Raw genomic sequence first — 7593 nt, 5'->3', positions numbered from 1 at the left:
TGGAAGCATATCAGGTCTTTACTAGTCACAACTTACAGATAAAGAGACTGAAAAACAAGAATTTCAATGTCTCCTCTAAGACATAACCCAGTAACAGAGTTAGATCCAAAACCAGAGCTAGCGAAGCCAAGTGACAAATTGCTGTTGGTTCAAAGAATTTTAATCTAACTGTACTCAGGGCATAGAAAGATACTGGGCTGGATTTCTGTCAGAGGCCACTGTGTAAATTCACTGCACAACCTCTTCCTTGGAATAAACTTTTGAACTTTTCCTAGCTGATGGAACTTATTAGCATTTTCCTTCACACTCACATCTCATCTTCTCTGTGCACACAGGATGGTTGCTGGAGAATGTTAAGAGAGTACAGACAGATTCTACACACAGTGGACATCTGTAATAACTGTAGAATAATGCAAACTGGCAAGTGTCATATGAACTTATATACACTCAAAGATCCTGAATTGAACAGATGCCCCACAGATAAGATTTAAGAATTAAATTGTTTGGTTAGGGGCGCCTGGGTGGCACCAGCGGTTAAGCGTCTGCCTTCGGCTCAGGGCGTGATCCCGGTGTTATGGGATCGAGTCCCACATCAGGCTCCTCTGCTGTGAGCCTGCTTCTTCCTCTCCCACTTCCCCTGCTTGTGTTCCCTCTCTCGCTGGCTGTCTCTATCTCTGTCAAATAAATAAATAAAATCTTAAAAAAAAAATAAAAAATAAATTGTTTGGTTGGGTAAATTTCTTGGCCAAGTCCTTATAAGTAATTAGAAGATCAAATTAAAGCAAATTCCTACCCTTGCCTCAGTTGTGTTTTTTTTTTTTTTATGAGGAGGAAAAAAGATAACCTTAAGATAAATAATGAAAACATGTAAACTATAGTATGACATGGTAAAATGAACATGAGCTCTGGAGTCAGACCCAATTTCAAAACCCAGGCTGTACGACTTTGGACAAGTAGCTTTACCTCTCTGTCCCTAGTTCTTCAGCTGTTACAATTAAATAAAATAGGTTACATAAAGAGCTCAGGATAGGTAGGTACGCAATAAATTATATTATAGATGTGAGACTGCTATACCCCACATGATCATTGCCCTGAGGCACGCTGACACCTCAGTGCCTGGCTGACAAGAGGACAGAAACCATTGCAGTGTAGCTCAGGCTAAGAGAACTGACCTGACCTGGGGCTTATTTATATGAAAGGAGTCCACCAGGCAAAACTCACAGTTTTCAAAGGCAAGCTTGGATCTGATCCAGCCTGACACTTATACCCAAGGGGTTGGAAGTGGAGGCCTGGAAAGGCAGTAAGAATGTGTGAGCCGTGGAGATATTCATAGTCAAGTGGGTGACAGAATCTGATTCCAGACAGACTCATTCAGGTTGAAGCACAACTTTAGCCATAACCAAAAGAGGCAAGGGGCCGGCACAGGCCAAGAGTTTGTCGGGGTCCTTGTGGTAAGCGAGGAAATAGCCCTAAAAAGGATAACCATGTCAAAACCCCAGAATCTATGAATGCTACCTTCTTTGGAAAAGGGATCTTTGCAGATGTAATTAAGTTAAGGATCTTGAAAGGAGGAGTTCATCCTGGATTAGCTGGGACGGCCCTAAAGGCAATCACATGTGTCTTTTAAAATGGACACACAAGGGGCACCTGGGTGGCTCAATCGGTTAAGCATCTGACTCTTGATTTCGGCTCGTGTCATGATCTCAGGGTCGTGAGATCAAGCCTCACATCGGGCTCCTCACCAGCCATGGAGCCTGCTTAAGATTCTCTCTCTCTCCCTCTCTGCTCCTCCCGCCCCCCTTAAAAAAATGATACACAAGAGAAGACACACAGAGGAGAAGGCCACGTGAAGACAGAGGCAGAGATTGGAGTGATAAGGCCACGAGCCAAGAAGTGCTAAGAGCCACGAGAAGTGGAAAGAGGCAAGAAACTAATTGTTCCTTGGAACCTTCAGAGGGAGTATGATCCTGCCCACAGCTTGATTTCAGACTCCTGGGCTCCAGCACCGAGAGAATAATTTCTGTTGCTTTAAGCCACCCAGTTTGTGGCAATTTGTTATTGGCAGCCCTAACAACGTACTGCAGCCCTGGACAAGGGTCTGGGGTTTGGGTGAAGTTTCAGCTCAAGAACAGAAACAGAGTTCAATCTAAAGGTAGAAGAGAAGTCCATCACAAGAGGCTTAATGGGGCAGAGAGCACTGTCTGTCACTCGCCACAGGCCATCCAGACCAATTCCAGATTGAATCATGAGGGAGAAGAGTGAGCAAGCTCTGGGCTGGCTCAGAGGCTGGTGTGGTTCATCTTGCAGGGACGTATTTCAGCACCCACAGCCAAGCAGGCAAACAGAAACTGACAGAGCAACCAGTGATGTTCTGCCAATAAATGATAAATATCTTATAGAACCTGGTCACACGTAGTCTAAGTTGATTTCGGGAGGAAAAAAAGCCGGAAAATATGCTTCTCCTACTACGGAAGGAATCTGTCCTTTCATTCACATGCTAGGCACGTGCCTGCACTAGGGGTGCAGAGGTGAAGACAGGTCTTGCTCCCCCCAGAGCTCTAGATCTGCTCTGGCCCTTCTTGTAGCCCCCACAGTCTCTCTTAGAATGAGAGACTGCACGCTCAACAAGACACATTTTCCTTCAGCCAAGAGCTTCTATGGCTTGAAAAGACCATTTTGTGCCCATGTTAGTAAGAAAGGAGGATCGGGAAAAGAAAGAACTTACCATTTCTACGGCCTTCTAAGTTACAGGTCAGAGAATCAGCCTTACTGTTAGAATACAATGGGGATTCCCTGACCCCCAAAAGTACTGTTATAATAGGATTTCAGCTTAGATGTTCTCAAAAGCCACACTTCTCCATCCCTTCCTAGGCACTATAGGAGAAACAGGTATTCATCAGTTATAGTCCCTGTCCTTCAAGGAGCCTGTGTCCTCACATGTAATATGAAGTCTAGACATAATCACTAAACTATAAAGGGGTAAGTACATTAGAGTGACACAGACGATCAGAGATCAAAACCGTGAAGGGATAAGAGATGTTTTTATTGATATGTCAATGCAGGCATGAAAGGGTTCCAAACTGTGGCAATTTCATATTAAACTTATATCATCAATGTCATGGCCACTAGAAAGAGTCTTATCCAGAATAACCAGGATGATAAGAAATAAGACAATGTAATAGTTGCAGTGAAAATCTCTTAATAATCAAAGAATTTCTAAATTGTTTCGATTCTTGCCTTGATTGCTCATTCTATAAAATGGAAGCGTTTTATACATAATCACTAAAGTCCTTTCAAATATTCCTTGGGCAATTCACTGTAAGGGAGATAGCTCTGTTGGCTTTATCCTTAGGGACTTCCATGACTTTTTTTGTGGATGTGAAGAGCTTTTGGATTTTCAGAAACCTACAGGCACCCTTTTTTAAAGCCATAGATTGGTTGACATGTGGAAATGGGACTGAGAAAATAGAGAGGACTGGTCTGCTTAAAACCCTGGCTCCTCCCTGGAAGGCAATATGGCCAGTTGGGGGACAGAAGACTGATGGGCACGAAACCTAAGCCCAGGCCGTGAGACATTTCCGATTGCCTCTGCCAATTTGGTTCTCACTTTGCTTTCATTCTCACACCTAGCTGTAATTCCTACTCCCCATCCCACAGAGTTCTCCAATTGATCCTTTTTTCTTTCTCTTGAATCAGGATTAACTTTCTGAAGGTTTAAAATCGTAAAGCAAAAACTAATATGAAACAAGAAGGAGGGAAGAGGGAGCTGTGCTCACAGAACTGTAGAATTGAAAGGCATATTTTAATGCTCAAGCCTCAAGAGAAAGGCTGGACTACGGACTCCTCAGAGGGTTGACTGGTTTGAGCCGCATACATTAGCACTTGCCTCCTCAGGCTGATCTGTTTGTTGGTTGCTATATGGATGGTAATAAAATACATATTTGGGTGGGGCCAAAAATTGTATTACACTCTTAGAGCACATTTGTGAATACCGGCCTCTTGAACAAATGACCATAGTTCACTAGGCTTCTGTGCTGTCAGAGGCTGCTTTCCAAATACCAACTTTGAACCTAGCTCTGCCATATGGACACATGGGGTCAATGAAAAATAGTGTCCGAGGGGCCCCCAAGCATGAGAAGTTCTGGGAAAAAGTGACAGGTTTTATCCAGGCTGCCGAAGAGAAATGTACTGAGACTGGAAAGACTAAGGAGGTGCACGCCTTCGGAACGTGTCTGTGGATCAAAATACACCCTAATAGATTCTTGAGAGAGCCCCTGGCGGCCATGTTAACCTTGGCATTGTTATCATTAAAAGGTTATGCTCATTTCTGGCACCTAACATCGGACACATTGACAGCAACGGGGTTGATGGAAGAGGAAAGAATCTGTTTTGCAGTAAAAAAAGATTTTTTTAAAAGCAGTTCTCAGATTTCTCAGGCCATTTGAAATCACGCCAGAGAAATACTTGATTTCAGCATTCTTAAGCTCTCTGCGATGATGCTGCAAGTGGTGTCCCCCACGTGTGATGATGTATTTCGGGGCCAGAGTTTTCTCAAGACGTTCCAAGCCTGCAGGCTCCTGATCCTTTTTCAAATTACGAAGATGATAGTATCCCAGTGAGGGTTGTGATTAGTCTAAACTCTCCACAGCTGTGAGAGATGAATGCACAAATTCCAATAAAGATTCTGCATGTTCTGGACTGAATTTACCTACACGACATCGAGGCCTAACAGAGGGACCACTTAAAAGAACCGGAGCTGCCTCAGTGCTATTCTGTTTCTGCTACGGCATTAGCTGCTGGGGGGCTGGCAATTGTTCTGGGAGGATGCCTCCCCTCACACCACTGTCACAGCCCAGCCGTGGATGCTCATTTTAGAAGGTCTGGGATGTGTGGGAGTAAACCCAAGTACATGGGAATTTAAAGAGGCCTTGCAATTCATTATGTGAATAGCCAGGAGGATTATAAAACACCTTGTAACTGAGGGGGTTGGCTGGGAGCTGTGTGGGACAACACAACCAGCTGTATCACCACCCCTAACTCATTTAGAACGGTGCTAGCAAGAAGGCAGGCTCAGAGCTTTCTGCGGTTACTTGGAAAAGCCGACAGGGCTTTGTTTTCTTATTCTGGACACCTTTCTCCTAAAATACTTCCTTAGAATCCTAAGTAATGTAATAATACACAGCATGCTCCTTTTACCATGTCTAATAATTGTCTCATCTGAAAACACTTGGCTATTCTCCTTTATGAAACATCTGACACTAGGCATGCTTTCCAAAACTGTGGAAGACTTTGGGGGACAAGGAATTTACTTCACTGTCTACACAGATTAGCAACCATAGAGCTAATAGATAAGATTCCTCACTTTGGAAAACAAAAAGAAAATACAGGAATATATAATCGTATTTTTTTAAAATATTCTATATGATTTGCAGGAATGCAGAATCTTCTAAAGCTATGTATACAGTCATTGTGCGTACATCCACCTCCATTGTTCACAAGCCACTGAAGCACACCTAGCATCACTCCTGACAACTAGAGATTTTTAATACTCCACTACCTATCATTTTACAGTTTATCACACAGCCACACACATTTGTGATATGCGACACTTCTCCTTGTAGACACAGAACTCATTTTCTCTCTCTAAGGCAAACAAGAAAGGCAATGCCACTAAAGTCAAGAGACCCAATGAAGAATTGAATGAGCTGTAAGCAAAATTCTCAAAGCACCAACCCCTGAATGATCTATCTATACATGGCATTTTATTAAAATGAGGAAGGGAGTGGAAGAAGAAGGAAACAAGCCCCAATATTTTCTTATATTCATACAAACAAAACACGACTACAGCATTTCCGCTTTTAATGTTTCACAGTCCTTCATGCAAATCCTCTACATGCTAATAGATTCTCTCAACTACTAGCCATACCACCTCAGATTTCATCATTTCTAGAGAAAAATCAAATTATTAGTTTAAGCCTGTTAAACTGGATGGTAACTATGCATTACTCCCCCTGGAACCCATGTTGCAAGGGCAACTTCAGTATCAAATGGCTTATTCCTGTCTTTCTGCTGGAGGCCAGTTCCAAGTACAATCACCCAGCAAGGCAACTTGAAGGGAAAAAAGATAATAACTTTAAAAAATTGAGTAGGAAATCAGACAGCATGTCAGGATTCTAATGGCTAAAACAAAGCTGCAGGGAGAATAACCAGAACAGCCCTACAGATAAGAGGAGTGTTGCCTTCCTAAGAATATTCAAAGTTGGTCTGATAGTAACATTAGTAGTTGCTGGTAGATGCTTGACAACCAGCTCATATGGAAAAAAAGCCATGTTTTGTAGCATTTGCAATGTCCCTGGTGCAAAAGAACCCAGGAAGGCTGATTTCAAACTACCCAAGTGACATCCCTGAATAGGAAGTTAAGAAGAGATTCACGATAGATATAACTAACCTCAACAGCATAAATTATAATAAAATGTGGTGAAATAACTAGACTATGATGAATTTTGAGTATTACTTTTGTTTTTAATGTCATTAGTTTAGTTGTAAGTTTATATAATTTAGTTTTAATTAATGGTTGCATTTAACAATTGGCTTCCAAAATTCATAAAAATATAAAGGTGGGCTCAAGTGAGTAGGTACCATTGGCTCCACCAAACCACTGAAGTTTGCTCTCTAGGGACATTAAAGACATTTTCAACGAACAACAAACCAAATAAATGAAGCTACTAAATCACTTGGATCAAACTATTTCCAGGGTTTCCAAGGGTGCCAACCTCTTTGCTACTCCACCTTAGAAAAACTCAAAGTTCAGGTTACACCTTTCGTAGTATTTACAGGAATATCATTAAATAACACCTTGTATTTGTATCACGCATTACACTTTTCAAAGTAGAGCTTTAGAGCACGATGGGACAGTCTGATCCTGCCTAGTGAACTTAAATCGGTGGGTAATAGTAGCATTTTAGTGCCTTATCCATGAAGATACTGTCCTGGAAGCTGTTTGTCCAAGACAGAGGTGGAGAGATGGAACTGAGAGCCAGGCAAGGAAGCCTAAAGGTGGCCAGACGCCCCTAGTTCCAGATTCCCTCCTGGAAATGGCTCCATTACTAAGAAAGCAAGTGTACGGTAGTACCAGGCTTTCCTCCCTCCCTTCGGTTTTCTGCCTCTAACTAGAAATCTGACTAGAACTCAGTTTTTCCTGATAGAAAAGAAAAGGATTGGGTTGGACGGGATATGCTCGAAGAGTCTCTCAAAAAGCTAAAATTAGAGCCATAACATTCAAATATGCTCTTACCTGATTGAACAGCTTTGTAATGTTTTTCTCCCCCACCCAAACATACCTGTTACACCGCCGACACTTGTGTGAAGACTCTACATAGATCTTACTGCCAAAATTAACAACAGCAGTAGTCGTGGCCGAGTGGTTAAGGCGATGGACTAGAAATCCATTGGGGTCTCCCCGCGCAGGTTCGAATCCTGCCGACTACGGGAAGGTTAACTTTTTTTGCAGCTGATACTTGCTTTCGTTTTGGAGCGTTCTCTCCACCTTTCTCCGCAGATTATTTAAGTAATTTATGAACGCTGGGAGTACAA

At 42.4% G+C, this 7593-nt stretch overlaps 1 non-coding gene across 1 annotated transcript; it reads left to right on the top strand.

The window, feature by feature from the left end:
• Nucleotides 1-7406: 7406 nt before the first annotated feature.
• On the top strand, nucleotides 7407-7488 carry TRNAS-AGA. Its single transcript has one exon. It is a non-coding gene; the product is annotated as a tRNA-Ser (tRNA).
• Nucleotides 7489-7593: the final 105 nt, after the last annotated feature.

The sequence above is a fragment of the Ailuropoda melanoleuca genome, chromosome 9 (assembly GCF_002007445.2).
Source record: "Ailuropoda melanoleuca isolate Jingjing chromosome 9, ASM200744v2, whole genome shotgun sequence".
Lineage (NCBI taxonomy): Eukaryota > Metazoa > Chordata > Mammalia > Carnivora > Ursidae > Ailuropoda > Ailuropoda melanoleuca.
Note: the sequence above shows the minus strand (reverse complement) of the source record. Positions and strands in the feature narration are given on the sequence as shown.